Source organism: Hoplias malabaricus, chromosome 18 (assembly GCF_029633855.1).
Source record: "Hoplias malabaricus isolate fHopMal1 chromosome 18, fHopMal1.hap1, whole genome shotgun sequence".
Lineage (NCBI taxonomy): Eukaryota > Metazoa > Chordata > Actinopteri > Characiformes > Erythrinidae > Hoplias > Hoplias malabaricus.
Genome location: NC_089817.1, coordinates 6,116,942 through 6,139,482, shown reverse-complemented (window position 1 = coordinate 6,139,482; position 22,541 = coordinate 6,116,942). Strand labels below are relative to the sequence as shown.

Here is a 22,541-nt window from a genome sequence, read left to right as displayed (position 1 = left end):
AGAGCAAAAAAAGTGTAGATTGTTTGGACTGGCCCTGGGGACTAGTTTGAGAACCACTGCTCTAAACCAACACTTTGCCCTGTATTTCTAATGTGTTCAATATGAGTCACAGGCCGGTATTCATTTGCATAATACTAACTGCCTCAGTGCTAGTCTGTGTTCATTCTTAGCAATGATAGCAATTTCCAAGGGATTTCATTCATTCATTCATTCATTCATTATCTGTAACCCTTATCCAATTCAGGGTCACGGTGGGACCAGAGCCTACCTGGAATCATTGGGCGCAAGGCGGGAATACACCCTGGAGGGGGCGCCAGTCCTTCACAGGGCAACACACACACACACACACACACACAGTCACTCACTCACACCTACGGACACTTTGGAGTCGCCAATCCACCTACCAACGTGTGTTTTTGGACCGTGGGAGGAAAAACCGGAGCACCCGGAGGAAACCCACGCAGACACAGAGAGAACACACCACACTCCTCACAGACAGTCACCCGGAGGAAACCCACGCAGACACAGGGAGAACACACCACACTCCTCACAGACAGTCACCCGGAGGAAACCCACGCAGACACAGGGAGAACACACCACACTCCTCACAGACAGTCACCCGAGGAAACCCACGCAGACACAGGGAGAACACACCACACTCCTCACAGACAGTCACCCGGAGGAAACCCACGCAGACACAGGGAGAACACACCACACTCCTCACAGACAGTCACCCGGAGGAAACCCACGCGGACACAGGGAGGACACACCAACTCCTCACAGACAGTCACCCGGAGGAAACCCACGCAGACACAGGGAGAACACACCACACTCCTCACAGACAGTCACCCGGAGGAAACCCACACAGACACAGGGAGAACACACCACACTCCTCACAGACAGTCACCCGGAGGAAACCCACGCAGACACGGGGAGAACACACCACACTCCTCACAGACAGTCACCCGGAGGAAACCCACGCAGACACAGAGAGAACACACCACACTCCTCACAGACAGTCACCCGAGGAAACCCACGCAGACACAGGGAGAACACACCACACTCCTCACAGACAGTCACCCGGAGGAAACCCACACAGACACAGAGAGAACACACCAACTCCTCACAGACAGTCACCCGGAGGAAACCCACGCGGACACAGGGAGGACACACCAACTCCTCACAGACAGTCACCAGGAGGAAACCCACGCAGACACAGGGAGAACACACCACACTCCTCACAGACAGTCACCCGGAGGAAACCCACACAGACACAGGGAGAACACACCACACTCCTCACTCCAAGCGATTTATTTCTTTTAATGTGCTTACCTGATTATTTAGTTTTATGTAATATACAGGGGGAAACAAACCTTTTGTCTTAAAGCTCAGGAGACGTGTTCAGGCACTCGTTATGTAGCTGGAGCTACATTCCCCAAGCCATGACACACTAGCTGTGTTAAATTTGTCTTTGTTTAAGAAACATGCTTTGCATTTATAAAAGAAAGGTGTTCAGCTGACCTTAATGTACCAAACCTTTGTGGGTAAACACGCAGCAAATTCACCGTGGCTGCTCCCAGCTCCTTAAGATCTGGTGAATGTCCTCAGGAGGTCTGTTGGAGGATAGGGAAGTGGATTTGTTCATGCATGTATGTTTTTCTATCACTCTCTAAAAAACACTTACACACACACACTACAAGGCTTATCTTTAGATATTTTATCCAATTTTGTGCTGTAATAGCCTCTACACGGTGGCACAGCAGGTAGTGTCATAGTCACACAGCTCCAGGGGCCTGGAGGTTGTGGGTTCGATTCCCGCTCCGGGTGACTGTCTGTGAGGAGAGTGGTGTGTTCTCCCTGTGTCTGCGTGGGTTTCCTCCGGGTGACTGTCTGTGAGGAGTGTGGTGTGTTCTCCCTGTGTCTGTGTGGGTTTCCTCCGGGTGACTGTCTGTGAGGAATGTGGTGTGTTCTCCCCGTGTCTGTGTGGGCTTCCTCCGGGTGACTGTCTGTGAGGAATGTGGTGTGTTCTCCCCGTGTCTGTGTGGGCTTCCTCCGGGTGCTCCAGTTTCCTCCCACAGTCCAAAAACACACGTTGGTAGGTGGATTGGTGACTCAAAAGTGTCCGTAGGTGTGAATGTGTGTGTATGTCTGTGATGCCCCGTGAAGGACTGGCGCCCCCTCCAGGGTGTATTCCCGCCTTGCGCCCAATGATTCCAGGTAGGCTCTGGACCCACCGCGACCCTGAACTGGATAAGGGTTACAGATAATGAATGAATAGCCTCTACTCTTCTGGGGAAGTCTAGAGGCTTGAATCGTCCTGTGAGAATTTTATTGCATTTAGCCAAACATGCAGTAGTGAGGTCAGTGGCTGATGTTGGATAATTAATTTGGGATCGCTTGTACTGGATGGTGCCCTTTCACTACCAAGGATTCAGTGAATCAATTTGTATACCCCCTCCAACACTTGGCAATGAGCATGGTTTAGAAAGGCTCATGAGCAGCTGCTCAAGAGCGCCCCATTTTACTTGCGGTGTGTTCTTAGGGTAGTAGTTGTGTGGTGTGTGTGTGTGTGTCTTGCTCTCCTATCACTTGACCGTTGTCGTGTGTAGCAATTAATCCCTATTTGCATTCTGCGTTTGAAAAAGTGTTTGTAATTGCAGATATAGATATTCAATTAAAGGCTGCGAGCCAGAGTGCCTCCCTATCAGATTGAGTGCATAATTTAATAAAGCAGGTTTCCACTACTGCACCATCGCCAGGGCTGATTTTTACCAGCGATTTAGAGAGAGGGAGAATGAAGAAATAAGTGAGGGAGAAGGAAAGCGAGCGGGAGATAAAGGAGGGAGGGCCGATAGCATGCTCTGCTTTGTTCTGCCTCGCCGCTCCTCACCTCTTCGTGCCCATGGGGACTTAACCAATTAGAGCAGGTCTGTGTGATTGCTGCTATTAGACAGATGAAAACGCTGGTGTGTTTGGCCCGTAAAGAGTGCAGGGGAATATCGAAGACGGGTGAGGTTTTATTGAGTCTTGTAGAGTCCTCGGTTCGTGTGTAGCCCTGGTCTCATGCCTTTTATAAGAGTTATGGCAGGGGGAAGAGTGCTGGCACAGTTCACTGTGGGGAAAATAATTTGTTATAAATTATAAATGGACGCGTGTGCTGCTTCTAGGAGCGTTTTGGCAACCTGCAGTGATGTGGTGACCGTTTTTTTAGTTTTTTTTTTTTGTAAAACTGAAAATGAGAAGGAAACAACCAATGGGAGCCAGGCACTGATCTAATGATTGTGTCTCTTAAGGGAAGACTAACTAACCTTCATGGCAAATATTGAACAGTCGTTCACAGCTTATTAGCCTTTGAACGTCATAAAAAAAACAAAGAAAGTAAGACAAAAAACATCAGTTTGTCTTCGGCTGTTAAATTAGCTGTGAACTGGAAAGCTGAGGCAGGGAGCTGCTAATTAGACCCGGTTTAAAACGTCTGTGCTGTCACATCTGGCCACCAGAGCACAGGCCAGACTGCTCTAAACCTGTACCTGTCGACTCTCTCTGAGCCCTCTCTGAACGTGGAGAGATGTGTCTGGAACATGCCACAATTACGGTGGATCTCAAACCACCACAGCATCTGTGCACCTGCCTTTCTCTTCCCTCTAACAGCCGGCCTTTGGAGGACTTTGTTTTCCGTACCGAAGCACTGAGATTTGAGTGTGTCATTTATCGAGGACTGGTTCATTATACAGTTTGGTTTGTGTTCCTTTACTCAGAGTCAACATGACAACAGACGTTTGCATCTGAGCTGAGTAACTAGTCCGTTTCCCTCTGCAGGTTCTGGGCGGGTAAACACGGGGGCAGAATAAAGCTGCAGGTTTGAGACAAATTACAGAGGCATGGTGTTGAAAACACTCTGGTCAATCTGCTCAAACTGAGGGTGTATCAGCATCGTCATGGCAATGTAAACAATGTTGAGCGATACTGCCTGTCAGCGGATGTAAACAATGCCAGCTCTGATTGGTTGTTTGGACGACCTGACGTCCTGTCTACGTACTCCTAACACTGGTTTTCATCTACGCTGTAGTTTTTGTGGCCAGATGTGTCATCAGAGCGGTGGGGCTGTTGTGACGGGCTGAGGGTAGCTCACACCGTCAGACTCCATCCGTTGGTCTTCGTTGTTCAATTTGTTTTGATGCTGACACTGAAAACTAAACTGTGCACTGAATTTTATACCCATACATAAACCGTGTTTGTCTGCTCAGAATCCCCTACATCAGGGGTGATTAATTAAAATTCATTAAGATCCAGTTAAAACAATAATTCTCAAGCCAAGAGTCCAGAACATAAAATATAACTTGCATTGTGATCAGTGCCATAATCTGCACATTAATATGACCTTGTAGTTAACAACTGAATGTCAAATCAACACTTTGTTATATTTCAACAGATTTATAAATAATTTAAATTAAGACACACTCTGTCCTTTTCTCAAATAAAACAACGATTTTGAAAACAAAAAAACACATGTAAATAAAGTCCCTAATGACTTTTGTAGTTGCAGTTGACTTTACTGCTTTTCCATAATCAGCAATCTGGACTTTGTTCATTAACAGCAAGCTGATTGGCTCTTATTGCGGGAGGGCGGGACTTTTTCTGTTAACAACAAGCTGATTGGCTCTTATTGCTGGAGGGCAGGACTTTGTCCTTTAAAAGCAAGCTGATTGGCTCTTATTGCGGGAGGGCAGGACTTTTTCTGTTAACAACAAGCTGATTGGCCCTTATTGCGGGAGGGCGGGACTTTATCTGTTACCAACAAGCTGATTGGCTCTTATTGCTGGAGGGTGGGGCTTTACCTGTTAACAACAAGCTGATTGGCTATTATTGCTGGAGGGCAGGACTTTGTCCTTTAAAAGCAAGCTGATTGGCTCTTATTGCGGGAGGGCGGGACTTTTTCTGTTAACAACAAGCTGATTGGCTCTTATTGCTGGAGGGCAGGACTTTGTCCTTTAAAAGCAAGCTGATTGGCTCTTATTGCTGGAGGGTGGGGCTTTACCTGTTAACAACAAGCTGATTGGCTCTTATTGCTGGAGGGCAGGACTTTGTCCTTTAAAAGCAAGCTGATTGGCTCTTATTGCGGGAGGGCGGGACTTTTTCTGTTAACAACAAGCTGATTGGCTCTTATTGTGGGAGGGCGGGACTTTGTCTGTTAACAACAAGCTGATTGGCTCTTACTGCTGGAGGGTGGGGCTTTACCTGTTAACAACAAGCTGATAGGCTCTTATTGCTGGAGGGTGGGGCTTTACCTGTTAACAACAAGCTGATTGGCTCTTATTGCTGGAGGGCAGGACTTTGTCCTTTAAAAGCAAGCTGATTGGCTCTTATTGCTGGAGGGTGGGGCTTTACCTGTTAACAACAAGCTGATTGGCTCTTATTGCTGGAGGGCAGGACTTTGTCCTTTAAAAGCAAGCTGATTGGCTCTTATTGCGGGAGGGCGGGACTTTTTCTGTTAACAACAAGCTGATTGGCTCTTATTGTGGGAGGGCGGGACTTTATCTGTTAACAACAAGCTGATTGGCTCTTATTGCTGGAGGGTGGGGCTTTACCTGTTAACAACAAGCTGATTGGCTCTTATTGCTGGAGGGCGGGGCTTTACCTGTTAACAACAAGCTGATTGGCTCTTATTGCTGGAGGGCAGGGCTTTACCTGTTAACAACAAGCTGATAGGCTCTTATTGCTGGAGGACGGGGCTTTACCTGTTAACAACAAGCTGATTGGCTCTTATTGCTGGAGGGCGGGGCTTTACCTGTTAACAACAAGCTGATTGGCTCTTATTGCTGGAGGGCTGGGCTTTACCTGTTAACAACAAGCTGATTGGCTCTTATTGCTGGAGGGCAGGACTTTGTCCTTTAAAAGCAAGCTGATTGGCTCTTATTGCGGGAGGGTGGGGCTTTACCTGTTAACAACAAGCTGATTGGCTCTTATTGCTGGAGGGCAGGACTTTGTCCTTTATAAGCAAGCTGATTGGCTCTTATTGCGGGAGGGCGGGACTTTTTCTGTTAACAAAAAGCTGATTGGCTCCTATTGCGGGAGGGCGGGGCTTTATCTGTTAACAACAAGCTGATTGGCTCTTATTGCTGGAGGGTGGGGCTTTACCTGTTAACAACAAGCTGATTGGCTCTTATTGCTGGAGGGCGGGGCTTTACCTGTTAACAACAAGCTGATTGGCTCTTATTGCTGGAGGGCGGGGCTTTACCTGTTAACAACAAGCTGATTGGCTCTTATTGCTGGAGGGCGGGGCTTTACCTGTTAACAACAAGCTGATTGGCTCTTATTGCTGGAGGGCGGGGCTTTACCTGTTAACAACAAGCTGATTGGCTCTTATTGCTGGAGGGCGGGGCTTTACCTGTTAACAACAAGCTGATTGGCTCTTATTGCTGGAGGGTGGGGCTTTACCTGTTAACAACAAGCTGATTGGCTCTTATTGCTGGAGGGCGGGGCTTTACCTGTTAACAACAAGCTGATTGGCTCTTATTGCTGGAGGGCGGGGCTTTACCTGTTAACAACAAGCTGATTGGCTCTTATTGCTGGAGGGCGGGGCTTTACCTGTTAACAACAAGCTGATTGGCTCTTATTGCTGGAGGGCGGGGCTTTACCTGTTAACAACAAGCTGATTGGCTCTTATTGCTGGAGGGTGGGGCTTTACCTGTTAACAACAAGCTGATTGGCTCTTATTGCTGGAGGGCAGGACTTTGTCCTTTATAAGCAAGCTGATTGGCTCTTATTGCGGGAGGGCGGGACTTTTTCTGTTAACAAAAAGCTGATTGGCTCTTATTGTGGGAGGGCGGGGCTTTATCTGTTAACAACAAGCTGATTGGCTCTTATTGCTGGAGGGTGGGGCTTTACCTGTTAACAACAAGCTGATTGGCTCTTATTGCTGGAGGGCGGGGCTTTACCTGTTAACAACAAGCTGATTGGCTCTTATTGCTGGAGGGCGGGGCTTTACCTGTTAACAACAAGCTGATTGGCTCTTATTGCTGGAGGGCGGGGCTTTACCTGTTAACAACAAGCTGATTGGCTCTTATTGCTGGAGGGCGGGGCTTTACCTGTTAACAACAAGCTGATTGGCTCTTATTGCTGGAGGGCGGGGCTTTACCTGTTAACAACAAGCTGATTGGCTCTTATTGCTGGAGGGCGGGGCTTTACCTGTTAACAACAAGCTGATTGGCTCTTATTGCTGGAGGGCAGGACTTTGTCCTTTAAAAGCAAGCTGATTGGCTCTTATTGCGGGAGGGCTGGACTTTTTCTGTTAACAACAAGCTGATTGGCTCTTATTGCTGGAGGGCAGGACTTTGTCCTTTAAAAGCAAGCTGATTGGCTCTTATTGCTGGAGGGTGGGGCTTTACCTGTTAACAACAAGGTGATTGGCTCTTTTTGCTGGAGGGCAGGACTTTGTCCTTTAAAAGCAAGCTGATTGGCTCTTATTGCGGGAGGGCGGGACTTTTTCTGTTAACAACAAGCTGATTGGCTCTTATTGCTGGAGGGCAGGACTTTGTCCTTTAAAAGCAAGCTGATTGGCTCTTATTGCTGGAGGGTGGGGCTTTACCTGTTAACAACAAGCTGATTGGCTCTTATTGCTGGAGGGCAGGACTTTGTCCTTTATAAGCAAGCTGATTGGCTCTTATTGCGGGAGGGCGGGACTTTTTCTGTTAACAACAAGCTGATTGGCTCTTATTGCGGGAGGGCGGGGCTTTATCTGTTAACAACAAGCTGATTGGCTCTTATTGCTGAAGGGTGGGGCTTTACCTGTTAACAACAAGCTGATTGGCTCTTATTGCTGGAGGGCGGGGCTTTACCTGTTAACAACAAGCTGATTGGCTCTTATTGCTGGAGGGCGGGGCTTTACCTGTTAACAACAAGCTGATTGGCTCTTATTGCTGGAGGGCGGGGCTTTACCTGTTAACAACAAGCTGATTGGCTCTTATTGCTGGAGGGCGGGGCTTTACCTGTTAACAACAAGCTGATTGGCTCTTATTGCTGGAGGGCGGGGCTTTACCTGTTAACAACAAGCTGATTGGCTCTTATTGCTGGAGGGCCGGGCTTTACCTGTTAACAACAAGCTGATTGGCTCTTATTGCTGGAGGGCGGGGCTTTACCTGTTAACAACAAGCTGATTGGCTCTTATTGCTGGAGGGCAGGACTTTGTCCTTTAAAAGCAAGCTGATTGGCTCTTATTGCGGGAGGGCGGGACTTTTTCTGTTAACAACAAGCTGATTGGCTCTTATTGCTGGAGGGCAGGACTTTGTCCTTTAAAAGCAAGCTGATTGGCTCTTATTGCTGGAGGGTGGGGCTTTACCTGTTAACAACAAGGTGATTGGCTCTTATTGCTGGAGGGCAGGACTTTGTCCTTTAAAAGGAAGCTGATTGGCTCTTATTGCGGGAGGGCGGGACTTTTTCTGTTAACAACAAGCTGATTGGCTCTTATTGCTGGAGGGCAGGACTTTGTCCTTTAAAAGCAAGCTGATTGGCTCTTATTGCTGGAGGGTGGGGCTTTACCTGTTAACAACAAGCTGATTGGCTCTTATTGCTGGAGGGCAGGACTTTGTCCTTTAAAAGCAAGCTGATTGGCTCTTATTGCGGGAGGGCGGGACTTTGTCCTTTAAAAGCAAGCTGATTGGCTCTTATTGCGGGAGGGCGGGACTTTTTCTGTTAACAACAAGCTGATTGGCTCTTATTGCTGGAGGGCGGGGCTTTACCTGTTAACAACAAGCTGATTGGCTCTTATTGCTGGAGGGCGGGGCTTTACCTGTTAACAACAAGCTGATTGGCTCTTATTGCTGGAGGGCGGGGCTTTACCTGTTAACAACAAGCTGATTGGCTCTTATTGCTGGAGGGCAGGGCTTTACCTGTTAACAACAAGCTGATTGGCTCTTATTGCTGGAGGACGGGGCTTTACCTGTTAACAACAAGCTGATTGGCTTTTATTGCTGGAGGGCGGGGCTTTACCTGTTAACAACAAGCTGATTGGCTCTTATTGCTGGAGGGCGGGGCTTTACCTGTTAACAACAAGCTGATTGGCTCTTATTGCTGGAGGGCGGGACTTTTTCTGTTAACAACAAGCTGATTGGCTCTTATTGCTGGAGGGCAGGACTTTGTCCTTTAAAAGCAAGCTGATTGGCTCTTATTGCTGGAGGGTGGGGCTTTACCTGTTAACAACAAGCTGATTGGCTCTTATTGCTGGAGGGCAGGACTTTGTCCTTTAAAAGCAAGCTGATTGGCTCTTATTGCTGGAGGGCGGGGCTTTACCTGTTAACAACAAGCTGATTGGCTCTTATTGCTGGAGGGCGGGGCTTTACCTGTTAACAACAAGCTGATTGGCTCTTATTGCTGGAGGGCGGGGCTTTACCTGTTAACAACAAGCTGATTGGCTCTTATTGCTGGAGGGCAGGGCTTTACCTGTTAACAACAAGCTGATTGGCTCTTATTGCTGGAGGGCAGGACTTTGTCCTTTAAAAGCAAGCTGATTGGCTCTTATTGCGGGAGGGCGGGACTTTTTCTGTTAACAACAAGCTGATTGGCTCTTATTGCGGGAGGGCTGGACTTTATCTGTTAACAACAAGCTGATTGGCTCTTATTGCTGGAGGGTGGGGCTTTACCTGTTAACAACAAGCTGATTGGCTATTATTGCTGGAGGGCAGGACTTTGTCCTTTAAAAGCAAGCTGATTGGCTCTTATTGCGGGAGGGCGGGACTTTTTCTGTTAACAACAAGCTGATTGGCTCTTATTGCTGGAGGGCAGGACTTTGTCCTTTAAAAGCAAGCTGATTGGCTCTTATTGCTGGAGGGTGGGGCTTTACCTGTTAACAACAAGCTGATTGGCTCTTATTGCTGGAGGGCAGGACTTTGTCCTTTAAAAGCAAGCTGATTGGCTCTTATTGCGGGAGGGCGGGACCTTGTCCTTTAAAAGCAAGCTGATTGGCTCTTATTGCGGGAGGGCGGGACTTTTTCTGTTAACAACAAGCTGATTGGCTCTTATTGCTGGAGGGCGGGGCTTTACCTGTTAACAACAAGCTGATTGGCTCTTATTGCTGGAGGGCGGGGCTTTACCTGTTAACAACAAGCTGATTGGCTCTTATTGCTGGAGGGCGGGGCTTTACCTGTTAACAACAAGCTGATTGGCTCTTATTGCTGGAGGGCAGGGCTTTACCTGTTAACAACAAGCTGATTGGCTCTTATTGCTGGAGGACGGGGCTTTACCTGTTAACAACAAGCTGATTGGCTCTTATTGCTGGAGGGCGGGGCTTTACCTGTTAACAACAAGCTGATTGGCTCTTATTGCTGGAGGGCGGGGCTTTACCTGTTAACAACAAGCTGATTGGCTCTTATTGCTGGAGGGCGGGGCTTTACCTGTTAACAACAAGCTGATTGGCTCTTATTGCTGGAGGGTGGGGCTTTACCTGTTAACAACAAGCTGATTGGCTATTATTGCTGGAGGGCAGGACTTTGTCCTTTAAAAGCAAGCTGATTGGCTCTTATTGCGGGAGGGCGGGACTTTTTCTGTTAACAACAAGCTGATTGGCTCTTATTGCTGGAGGGCAGGACTTTGTCCTTTAAAAGCAAGCTGATTGGCTCTTATTGCGGGAGGGCGGGACCTTGTCCTTTAAAAGCAAGCTGATTGGCTCTTATTGCTGGAGGGCGGGACTTTTTCTGTTAACAACAAGCTGATTGGCTCTTATTGCTGGAGGGCGGGGCTTTACCTGTTAACAACAAGCTGATTGGCTCTTATTGCTGGAGGGCGGGGCTTTACCTGTTAACAACAAGCTGATTGGCTCTTATTGCTGGAGGGCGGGGCTTTACCTGTTAACAACAAGCTGATTGGCTCTTATTGCTGGAGGGCAGGGCTTTACCTGTTAACAACAAGCTGATTGGCTCTTATTGCTGGAGGACGGGGCTTTACCTGTTAACAACAAGCTGATTGGCTCTTATTGCTGGAGGGCGGGGCTTTACCTGTTAACAACAAGCTGATTGGCTCTTATTGCTGGAGGGCGGGGCTTTACCTGTTAACAACAAGCTGATTGGCTCTTATTGCTGGAGGGCGGGGCTTTACCTGTTAACAACAAGCTGATTGGCTCTTATTGCTGGAGGGTGGGGCTTTACCTGTTAACAACAAGCTGATTGGCTATTATTGCTGGAGGGCAGGACTTTGTCCTTTAAAAGCAAGCTGATTGGCTCTTATTGCGGGAGGGCGGGACTTTTTCTGTTAACAACAAGCTGATTGGCTCTTATTGCTGGAGGGCAGGACTTTGTCCTTTAAAAGCAAGCTGATTGGCTCTTATTGCTGGAGGGTGGGGCTTTACCTGTTAACAACAAGCTGATTGGCTCTTATTGCTGGAGGGCAGGACTTTGTCCTTTAAAAGCAAGCTGATTGGCTCTTATTGCGGGAGGGCGGGACTTTGTCCTTTAAAAGCAAGCTGATTGGCTCTTATTGCGGGAGGGCGGGACTTTTTCTGTTAACAACAAGCTGATTGGCTCTTATTGCTGGAGGGTGGGGCTTTACCTGTTAACAACAAGCTGATTGGCTCTTATTGCTGGAGGACGGGGCTTTACCTGTTAACAACAAGCTGATTGGCTCTTATTGCTGGAGGGCGGGGCTTTACCTGTTAACAACAAGCTGATTGGCTCTTATTGCTGGAGGGCGGGGCTTTACCTGTTAACAACAAGCTGATTGGCTCTTATTGCTGGAGGGCGGGGCTTTACCTGTTAACAACAAGCTGATTGGCTCTTATTGCTGAGGGACAGGACTTTATCCGTAAACAGAATCCATGTTCAGCGTTATGAGAATATCTCAACCTGTAATAGTTCCCTTCTTATTAAAGTTTCTGGTTTTACCTCACACAACCCTGTCGTCCCAAAAGAGCTTTTATTACGTCCCTTTCACTATTTTTACTGGCCCCAGGATGGCAGTGACTGGAGCCCTGCCCTGTCTCTCATTTGAGTCACAGCGCTCATCATAATGCACAGATCTGATTGGCTGAGTAGCCTCACCTGTGATATGCAGAAACGTGTGATTAGTCTGGAGCGCTAAAACTGAAACGTAACGACAAGAAGAATCACGCTCTTTTCTCTTAAAAGTTTCAGTTACAAGTCCAGGTCCGGATAGGGCAGTGTCTGGGTCTGGATCCGGACCCTGGTCCAGCTATTCATGACCCCTGACCTACATCTGATGCCTGTATAACCTTGAGTAAAATTTAGAAATGCACCAGTCTTAAGTTGGACTTATGTATGTGAAGTACATCTTCTGTCTGAAGTATGTCCAGTGTTGTTTTAGGGATCAGAATCAGATTTAATCAAACCCCAACACGTGACGACCTGAACCAGAGATTTATTATAACAGTGATCTTTTGAGGCACTTTTTTGGTAAAATCCTCAATAAAACAAATAATAGATTACCTTCAAACCTAAGCCTCAAATATAATGTGTATTTTCTTTAAAGTACCAAACACAGGTGCTTGAATGTATAAAGTTTTATGGTGTGTGTGTGTGTATGATCGTGTCTGGCCCACTTGGTTCAGCCTGAAGTTTGACCCTGATGTGTGTTAAATTGCAGCTGAAACAGAGCTGTTGTCCTTGCCCTGGTTTCTCTCTGTTGGCACTGCTGTGTCCTCTGTCTCCGGCAGCCAGGACGCGGCAGATGGACGAAAGACGGGGTGGGGGCTAAGGCTAAGGTCTAGCAGACTGATCCCAGGAGGGGGGGAGAGATGAAGAGACATAAAGAGCGAGTGAGAAGGATGGAGGGAAGGGGGAAAAGGAGATGATCCTGAGAAACTGTGCTTTAGTTGCTGGGGGGAGATGTGGCAAAAATAGAAGATCATGAAACATAAAGACGTTTACTGATACATGACGCTTGTGTTTCACAGACGCGGTGCACTAGAACGGCCACTTTTAAAAATGCTTTCACAACAAGGAGCACAGTACTCTTCCACAGTAGTTACCTATGAGTCTGGAAATACGTAGAAAACACGGCAACCTGAGTTTGGTCTGGTGTTTTCTGATTAATTTAAAAGGAATGTATTTTGAAAAATCACTTGAACAGGCGCTGAAACCGGCCGTTCTGATCAGGGCTGTTTAGACAGGGGGAGTATGCTGCTGTGGTGTTTGATCCTTGTGGTGTATTGAACAAAGAAGGTCACAGACCACAGTAACACCCCAGATCTGTGTTCACTCATGGAAAAGGACAGTTTTCTTGAGTTATCAACATCCTCAGGAGTCAAATTCATGATGTTTGACAACAGAGCAGAGCTTTCCAGATCATTTGAGTACTGTAATTTATTGTGTCACTGATCTATCAATATGTAGCCCAGGCCTAGGCTAGAGGACGTACTGTGACGAGTAGGATACACCGGACAGAGAAGATGGAGAGAGAGAATAGTGTGTACACAGTAGACAGATCTAACCTTTGATGCCTCTAGAGTTATCCCTGAAGCCACATTTCTGTAGCCGTCTCGGTCCAGCAACCCTTTGACTGGCCACTCACAAACACTACACACAGATCCAGAGAAACACCAGCCTCCCCCTCTGCCTCCTGTCAGGAACTCTTTACTCTTTTTTTTTTCATCCATGCATTTTACAGCAGCTCCATGTCTTGCGCTACACACACAGAAAAAATAGTCGCGTGTCTTGCTGTGCCCCTCCGCCAAATTAGAAATTGATTATTTGATGTTTGTGTGCCGTATCGTTTCTGAAGACGAATGATGTGGAGAACAAGGGCCGGCAAATGAGCCGAGAACGAGGGAAAAGACGGAGCGTTTCATCTCAACTTAGTCTCCATCAAACACTCATAATTCACACTGACTCTTTAATAGCATATTCATAACGTAATTGTGGGATAATTACTTTTGAGTCACAGAGATTAAGTGTGTGTGAGTGTGTGTCAGAGGAAGAACGAGCAGATGGGGTTAGAGAGGACTGTTGGAGAAGTGAAGACGTTATGCAAACTAGTAGATACCGGTCAGTTCAGAGATTCTTATGCTGATTATTTGGGATGCAACAGTGTGTGTAGATATTGAATGCAGAGGAGTTTGGTACTCGGTACATCAGGATTAATATTAAAGCCACGTGAAGTATTATTTTTACCATAAAACAACGTCATTGTGAAGCTTCACTGAGCTGGAATTGGGAAAATAGAGCCACTGAGGTTGCTGCTCTGGGCTCAGCACTGTAGAAACCACACTATGTAACTGTGAAGGGCAGGAAATGGAGGATGACACATGTCTCAGCTGTGTCACCACGTTTGTGGTAAGAGGAGGATAGTGTTATTGATTTTTGTTACTTCAGTCTCTTTGAGCAAAGTACCCTCAATGACTAACCCACCACACACACGTTGTTGGGATGTGAACAGGGGCTTCTCTCGCCTCGTTCTTCTCTGCTGCGGGGTGTTGCTAAGCTCTCGTGGAGGGCTGTGTAATTGGAAGTCTCTGCCGTGCTGCGAGGAAACCCTCTCTGAATATCACTGCCTTCATTTCTGCAGAGATGGAGCCGGAGAGCCGTTATGTTATTGGGTCAAGGTAAACAGAGAAACTGCAGGACAGTCGAGCGCTGAGTGAGGTGTGTGTGTGTGCTCATGAGAGAGACTTTAGACTATTTTAGGCTTCCTGATCTAGTTTATTCATTCATTCATTATCTGTAACCCTTATCCAGTTCAGGGTCGCGGTGGGTCCAGAGCCTACCTGGGTGGGAATACACCCTGGAGGGGGCATCAGTCCTTCACAGGGCAACACACACACACACTCACACATTCACTCACACACTCATACCTACGGACACTTTGGAGTCGCCAATCCACCTACCAACGTGTGTTTTTGGACTGTGGGAGGAAACCGGAGCACCCAGAGAAAACCCACGCAGACACAGAGAGAACACACAACACTCCTCACAGACAGTCACCCGGAGGAAACCCACGCAGACACAGGGAGAACACACCACACTCCTCACAGACATTCACCCGGAGGAAACCCACGCAGACACAGGGAGAACACACCACACTCCTCACAGACAGTCACCCGGAGGAAACCCACGCAGACACAGGGAGAACAAATCAAATCAAATCAAATCAAATTTATTTATATAGCGCTTTTCACAACTGATGTTGTCACAAAGCAGCTTCACAGAATTCCAGTAAGACAAGATTTGACATGAAATGTAAAGACAAATGTAAAACCCTCAAGTGAGCAAGCCAGGGGCGACAGTGGCAAGGAAAAACTCCCCCAGCTGAGGAAGAAACCTTGGGAGGAACCAAGGCTCACAAGGGGTGACCCATCCTCCTCTGGTCAATCTACTGGTGATGATAGTTAGTAGTCCATGAGAACTTCAGTGTAGGGACAGCTTCAAGGCACTTGGTGGTTGCTGGAGCGTGGGCAGCTGGTCTGAAGCGTGGAGGAGGATCTCGACAGTCATCCATCAGTGTCCAGACAGACAGGTGGGCAGTCGTTTACTCGGAAAGATGTAAAGGGATGGAATTAGTTTTGAACTGTTTTGTGTTTGTAAAGTAGAAAATATGAAAATTTCCAGAGTGTGGCTAATGACTCCGGCAGATCTGACTATGACAGCATTAACTAAAAGGAGAGAACCAGGAGGACACACAGACACGGGAGCATCCTGAAACACTGGCATCCCTCCGCTCCACCGTCAACAAACCTGAGTGATCGCGAGAAGCGGCGGGACGACAGCACCAGCGTCTCAGTATACTATAATTCCCTGTGTCCATGGACCCCCCGGATCTGCCGCCTTTATCTATGGGGGAGCATTAGCTACCAAATGATAAACTAAACAAATGAGTTTTTAGCCTACATTTGAAGATTGCGACTGTGTCTGAGTCCCGAACATTTTTTGGAAGATCATTCCAGAGTTGGGGGGCTTTATAAGAAAAGGCTCTTCCCCCAGCTGAGGCCTTCTGAATTCTGGGAACATTTAAAAATCCAGTATTCTGTGATCTGAGTGAACGTGGAGGCTCATAATAGGAAATTGTATCTTGAAGATATTCAGGAGCAAGCCCATGTAGAGCTTTATATGTTAATAACAAAATTTTGTAGTCAATGCGGAATTTAACAGGCAGCCAATGAAGTGATGATAAAACTGGGCTGATATGTTCAAATTTTCTAGTTTTAGTGAGGACCCTAGCTGCAGCATTTTGAACTAGTTGAAGTTTTCTTAAATTGCTGCTGGTGCATCCTGACAGTAGTGCGTTACAGTAGTCAAGCCTTGAAGTAATAAAGGCATGTACTAATGTTTCTGCGTCCTGGAGGGATAAGGCATTTCTAATCTTAGCAATATTGCGAAGATGTAAAAAAGCTGTCCTAGTAATACTACCTATGTGTTGATCAAATGATGAATCCGGGTCAATTATGACACCAAGATTTTTTGCTGCTGAACCAGGTTTAACTGGAAAGTTAGCTAAATCTAAAATTAAATCTGATAATTTATTTCTTGTCACTTTTGGACCCAAAAGCAGGACCTCTGTTTTGTTGCTGTTTAGAAGGAGGAAGTTACGCAACATCCAGCCTTTCACGTCTTTTACACAGTCCTCTATTTTCTTTAATCTGTGTTTGTCATCGGGCTTGGCTGAAATATACAATTGTGTGTCGTCTGCGTAACAGTGAAAGTTAATGTCATGGTTTCTTATAACTGTGCCTAGCGGTAACATGTATAATGTAAATAATAATGGTCCTAAAATAGAGCCTTGTGGAATTCCAAATCTTACTTTAGAATAATTTGAATTTAGATTGTTTACTTTTACGAATTGATAACGTTCCGTTAAGTAAGATTTGAACCATAATAGGGCTGTCCCTGTGATTCCAACCATGTTTTCTAACCTTTCTATGAGAATATTGTGGTCTATTGTATCGAAGGCTGCGCTTAGGTCAAGAAGCACCAACAGGGATACGTGGCCTTGATCAGAGGCAAGAAGAAGATCATTTGTTATCTTGACTAGAGCTGTCTCTGTACTATGATGTTGCCTGAATCCAGATTGGAATTTTTCATATATATGATTCTTATGTAGATATGAACTAAGTTGTTGGGCCACAGCTTTTTCTAAGATCTTAGACAGAAATGGCAAATTAGAAATAGGCCTGTAATTAGACAGTGTACTAGCATCAAGATTTGGTTTCTTGATCATAGGTTTAATAACTGCTAGTTTAAAAGCTTTGGGTACATGGCCCAGACTAAGCGATGAGTTTACTATAGTTAAAAGAGGATCAATAATAGCTGGTAGTACTTCTTTGAGCAACTTTGTGGGAATTGCATCAAGTGTGCAAGTTGTACAGTTTGCGGAGGTGATAATCTTCTCTAGTTCTAATTGTGGGAGTGGGCAAAAGGTTTCAAGTCTTTCTTTTACAGTTATATTATGTTTTATTTCATTCACATCAGGTGGCAGCCAGGATGGATTTGATCCTGTGGCTAGAGTTTGTTGTCTAATATTCTCAATTTTATTATTAAAAAAGTCCATAAAATCTTTACTGGTGAGAGTTGCTGGAATTAGTTTTTCAGAACCTGCTTGATTTTTTGTAATTCTAGAAAACACACTAAACAGTGCTCTCGGATTATTTTTATTATTGGAGATCAGCGAGGCCAGATATGCTGAGCGAGCTTTAGTGAGGGCATTTCTATACTCTATAAGGCTGTCCTTCCAGGCAGAATGAAACACTTCAAGCTTGGTTGATCGCCATTTCCGCTCTAGTTTTCGTAATGTTTGTTTTAAAGTACGGGTCTTATCGTTATACCATGGTGCGAGCTTTTTCTGTCTTATACTTTTATGTTTAAGTGGTGCTACCTTTTCTAAAGTAGATCGACAGGTATTTTCTAGGTAGTCAGTTAGTACATCTAGGTCCATTGGGTCTGATGGAGTTGGAACTGGGGTCGATAGTTCTGGTAGGTTTTCTATAAATTGTAGGGCGGTAGATGGTTTTATTATACGCCTTGTAGAATAGCGAGGGTTCTTACATAGATTATGGATAAAACGTAGCTCATATGAAATTAAGTAATGATCGGAGATTGCTGAGGATTGCGGTAAGATATTAATTTTGTCAATGTTAAGACCTAGTGTCAGAACTAAGTCTAAAGTGTGGCTGCAGTAGTGTGTAGGCCCTGTTACATTTTGAGTAATACCAATAGAGTCTAAGATTGAGGTAAATGCCTTTTTTAGTGGGTCACTTTCCTTCTCGAAATGGATATTGAAATCTCCTACAATTATAACTTTATGATTGCACACCGCTAGGTTTGTAGCAAAATTACTCCACCTCCTTTGTAGCAAAAGTACTCCACCTCCTTTGCCTGATATTCTTGGGCTATGTGCATAATTATAGCCTAGGGGAGTGGCTTCATTTAGTGCTAAATATTCATTTGGTTTAACCCACGTTTCCGTGAGACAGAAAACATTGAATTTATGATCACTTATAATATCATTTATGATGAGTGCTTTTGAGTTTAGTGATCTTATGTTGAGTAACCCAAATTTTAGTTCTGAGGTGTTGCTGCTAGGTGTTGTGTATGATTTAATATTGATTAGGTTGCTGAAACAGGCTGATTTTGTTTTTCTACTTTTACATTTAGTTCGGGGGAAAGACACAGTCTCAATACAGTTGAACCTGGGTGACGCCTCAAGACAGTTCGCAGACGGTCGGTTTAGCCTGTCTGTCTGCGGCCTGGTCCCGGCTCTGGATTGTCAGCAGCTATCTACACTACTCTGCCGACTAACTAAAAGACTATGTGCTATACTGCAAGAAAGTAAGGCAGCACCCTCCCGCGTGGGGTGGATACCATCCCTACCTATAAGACCAGGCTTGCCCTCAAAACGTAACCAATTGTCTATAAAGCCCACTTGATTTTCGGAACACCACTTGGACATCCAGCAGTTTAACGCCCAAAGTCTGCTGTAAGCTTCGTCGCCACGCCGCATTGGTATGGGGCCAGAGCAGATTACAGCATCGGACATCGTCTGGGCCAGTTTAATCACCTCTGTAATATTACCCTTAGTTACCTCAGACTGCCGCAGACGAATATCATTGGCCCCTACATGAATGACTACCCTCGAATATCTCCTATTAGCTAACAGTCTAAGGTTGCCACTAATATCCGGCGCTCTGGCTCCCGATAAACAGCTAACTGTTACTGCCGGCGCCCCTAAAGGAGTAGCTAATTTCACGTGCCGAACAATAGAGTCTCCTATAACCAGAGCACTCTTAACAGGCTCCTCAGCGGGTGCTTCGCTGAGCGGGGCAAACCTGTTTGACACGCGAATCGGAGGAGCGTGGTGTCCCGGTGGGCTAGCTTTGGCCTCAGCGTTAGCATCAGCCTTAGCTTTCCGGCTATGACGCCGAGACGTCACCCATTCACCCCGCTGTGAGGGCTCTAACGCCGGAGTCGTGGGGGTGCTAACTCTCCCTAAGGCACCCGGAGTTGCTAACACTGAATCTCGCTGTTTATCCCTCAACAATAATAAGCTCCGGATGCGCACTTCTAGCTGGTCCACTTTATCCACCAGAGAGCTAACTAGCTGACACTTACTACAAATACAACCACTATATTTATCGCTAGAGGTGGAAAAGGGCGTTAAACTAAACATGCCACACTCTGAACAGGCAAAACAGCCAGTAGTAGCCATGGAATTGCAGGTACTTACCGCTTTTAGTGAATTTTAGTAACTTACACCAAGAACGTTACTCCAGGGTCCGGTGGCAGTTTTAGTGCCTCTGTAATGAATATTCCTGCGGAGACAATCTAAAAGATAGATCTATGGATGGTTAGTAGGTTATAAAAACAGATATAAATATAGAAATAACAATGGAAACGATTAAACAGGAAAACCCGAGCGATCAAACAGCTTCCAAACGGGTACAGAAACAGCCAAACGGGTTGCCAGAACACACCACACTCCTCACAGACAGTCACCCGGAGGAAACCCACGCAGACACAGAGAGAACACACCACACTCCTCACAGACAGTCACCCGGAGGAAACCCACACAGACACAGAGAGAACACACCACACTCCTCACAGACAGTCACCCGGAGGAAACCCACGCAGACACAGGGAGAACACACCACACTCCTCACAGACAGTCACCCGGAGGAAACCCACGCAGACACAGGGAGAACACACCACACTCCTCACAGACAGTCACCCGGAGCGCAAATTGCATTTTTTAAAAAAAAATCTTTCTTAATATATTCTGTCACTCACTCATTTTCTTTCTACTCTCAAATATGATGTTATCTCTTTGTGTGTATCTTGTGCTATTTGGCATTTTTGTTTGAGCCTTCATTAGGAGGTTTTGGTTGTAAAGTGTGTGTGTGTGTGTGTGTGTGTGTGTGTGTGTGTGTGTGTGTGTGTGTGCGCGCGCGCGTAGTGTGTAATCCGAGAGATGATGGTGAATTATCTACCTGTTGGATTACATCAGTCTCTCCTGATTAGCGTTCCGTGTCGGAGATTAGCGTGTGCTGTTAGCTCACAGTGTTAAGTCACCTGTCTGTATCCTGCACGCACAGCAGTGCATTCTGGGAAAGAGCCCAGGCTCATGGTCTCTGCCTCAACTGAAGGTGCTGTTATGTCACGCAATTGGAGAGCTGGTCAGCTGCTGCTATTTTTTACTGTTTACTATTTACAGGCCAAGGTTAAAGCCTCATACGGCCCCTCACAAGCTCAACCATGACATGGTCGGAGGAGGCGAGCGAAAGCGGGTACGGCTCGTTGATTAGAGCGCGGACACTGAGGTTAGCGGCACATCGGGCTCCTCGGGATTGTTGCCCTGGTGGTGAGTGGGACACGTTGACCTGGGAAGTGTTAATAAGACTGCTGCAGGAGGGAGCGTGTAAAAACTGAGCGAGCTAAGCTAAGGCAAACTTCTCTTTCAAATTGACCTTAACTCTCAGCTTTGAAATTGTTTATTGGAAAAATTGTAATGGCCCTATAGGTGTCTGGTTTAATATTTATATTTTTCACAGAATTATTCACGTAATGAAAAGTCAACGTTCTGGTTTTGCTTTAAATTAAAGGGGACACCGTTCTCCTTTAAATGAAACGGAGCTGTGGTTCACCCCAACCCGAGCACACAGCAGTGAGGAGCGAGGAGCAGAAGCTCGGGTTTTTAGCTGCTTTGGCTCGGTTCTCTTCCCACGAAGCGAAATAACCGTAAAACCCACACATGGTTAAAAACTTAAATATAAAAAATGTAGCAAATGGGCCCCAATATTTGTTCTGTACAGGGCCTTATCCTGTCCCAGGATGCAGCAGGGGAGCAGGGTGATAAGAGCAGAGGGAAGGAAGAGGAGGAGAAAGGGAGGAGAAAGAGGAGAGGAGGATGTGAGCAGGTCTGTGGGATGTAGCCTACAGCAAAGATAAGCTGTGCTCTGTACTGTTGCCGTAGCGATATGACTGGCTGCCTCTGTGGCACCCTGGGAATCGGCTGACCCACTTTGCTTTCGGTTGGAGTTATTTTTACATATTAGGAGAACAAGACGACGACTGTGGATGCCTGTCTGCTGCCATTCCCTGCTCTTCCACAACGAGAGAGAGACTGGGACTGACTCTCTCTCTCTCTTTTAATGAGAGAAACACACTGCTGGTTCAAAGCAAACGGTCTGAGAAGGAAGTGTTCGCCATCTTGTCGGGATCCGGCTGGAGACGGCGGCGAGAAGCATTTTCAGACCAATCCCGACTGGGTCACAGTCCCAAAAATGAGTGACAAGCGGGGACACCCCCCCCACCCACCCCTTACTTCATCAGTCTGTCACATACACTCTCTCTCTCTCTGCCCCTGTGTTTAGACACACATCTGTCTCTCTAGTTATTTGCCCATCTGTCTGTCCATCCATCCTTGACCCCAGCATACACATTCATACTCCTGAAGTTTCCATCGTCCTCTCAAACATACACACGCATCTGTACACACACATGGAGTCTGCCTCTTACTCTCAGCACACACACACACACACACACACACACACTTGTCTGTGTCAGCAGTGAGTGCGTTTGCGGCAGTGTTTGTGGAGGATGGTGCAGTCTCCTGGGACGTGTGTCTGAGCGGTGCTGCAGAAACCAACCTGCTTTAACTCAGCACCTTCTCCATCCCACAATCCCCCTGTTTTCAGCACCTATTTACACTTTCTGATCACTGCATTCACACCGTGTATATATCAGCCTCATGGATTTCACACAACCGCAAGGGATCTGCAGTGAAATAGAGCTGTGCTACCTTTATTTTTCTATGGCTATAGAGTCAATGCATATATATTACATTATGATATTTCTGCTGGTTGCTTACAACATCTTCCCCACTCTGGGAGGGAGGGAGGGAGGGCAACAGCCAAGTCAGCAGTTCAGCAGATGGTCTGTTATGTAAAATAAAAAGAAAATGCAATAATCATTGACTTGAAAAGGACAAGTCATCATTTTATTACATTTATGTTATGTTTTATGAAGAATCATTTTCTGAAAATGGCCCAAACAGATGGAACAAGCAAAATAAGCTTAAACCTAATAAACTACTAGAAAATGTCAATGGTTTAA

At 46.3% G+C, this 22,541-nt stretch overlaps 1 protein-coding gene across 6 annotated transcripts in view; it reads left to right on the top strand.

Moving 5' to 3' along the window:
• strbp (spermatid perinuclear RNA binding protein) overlaps positions 1-22,541 on the top strand; it is a 114,456-nt gene that overhangs the window by 10,025 nt on the left and 81,890 nt on the right. The window lies entirely within an intron of this gene.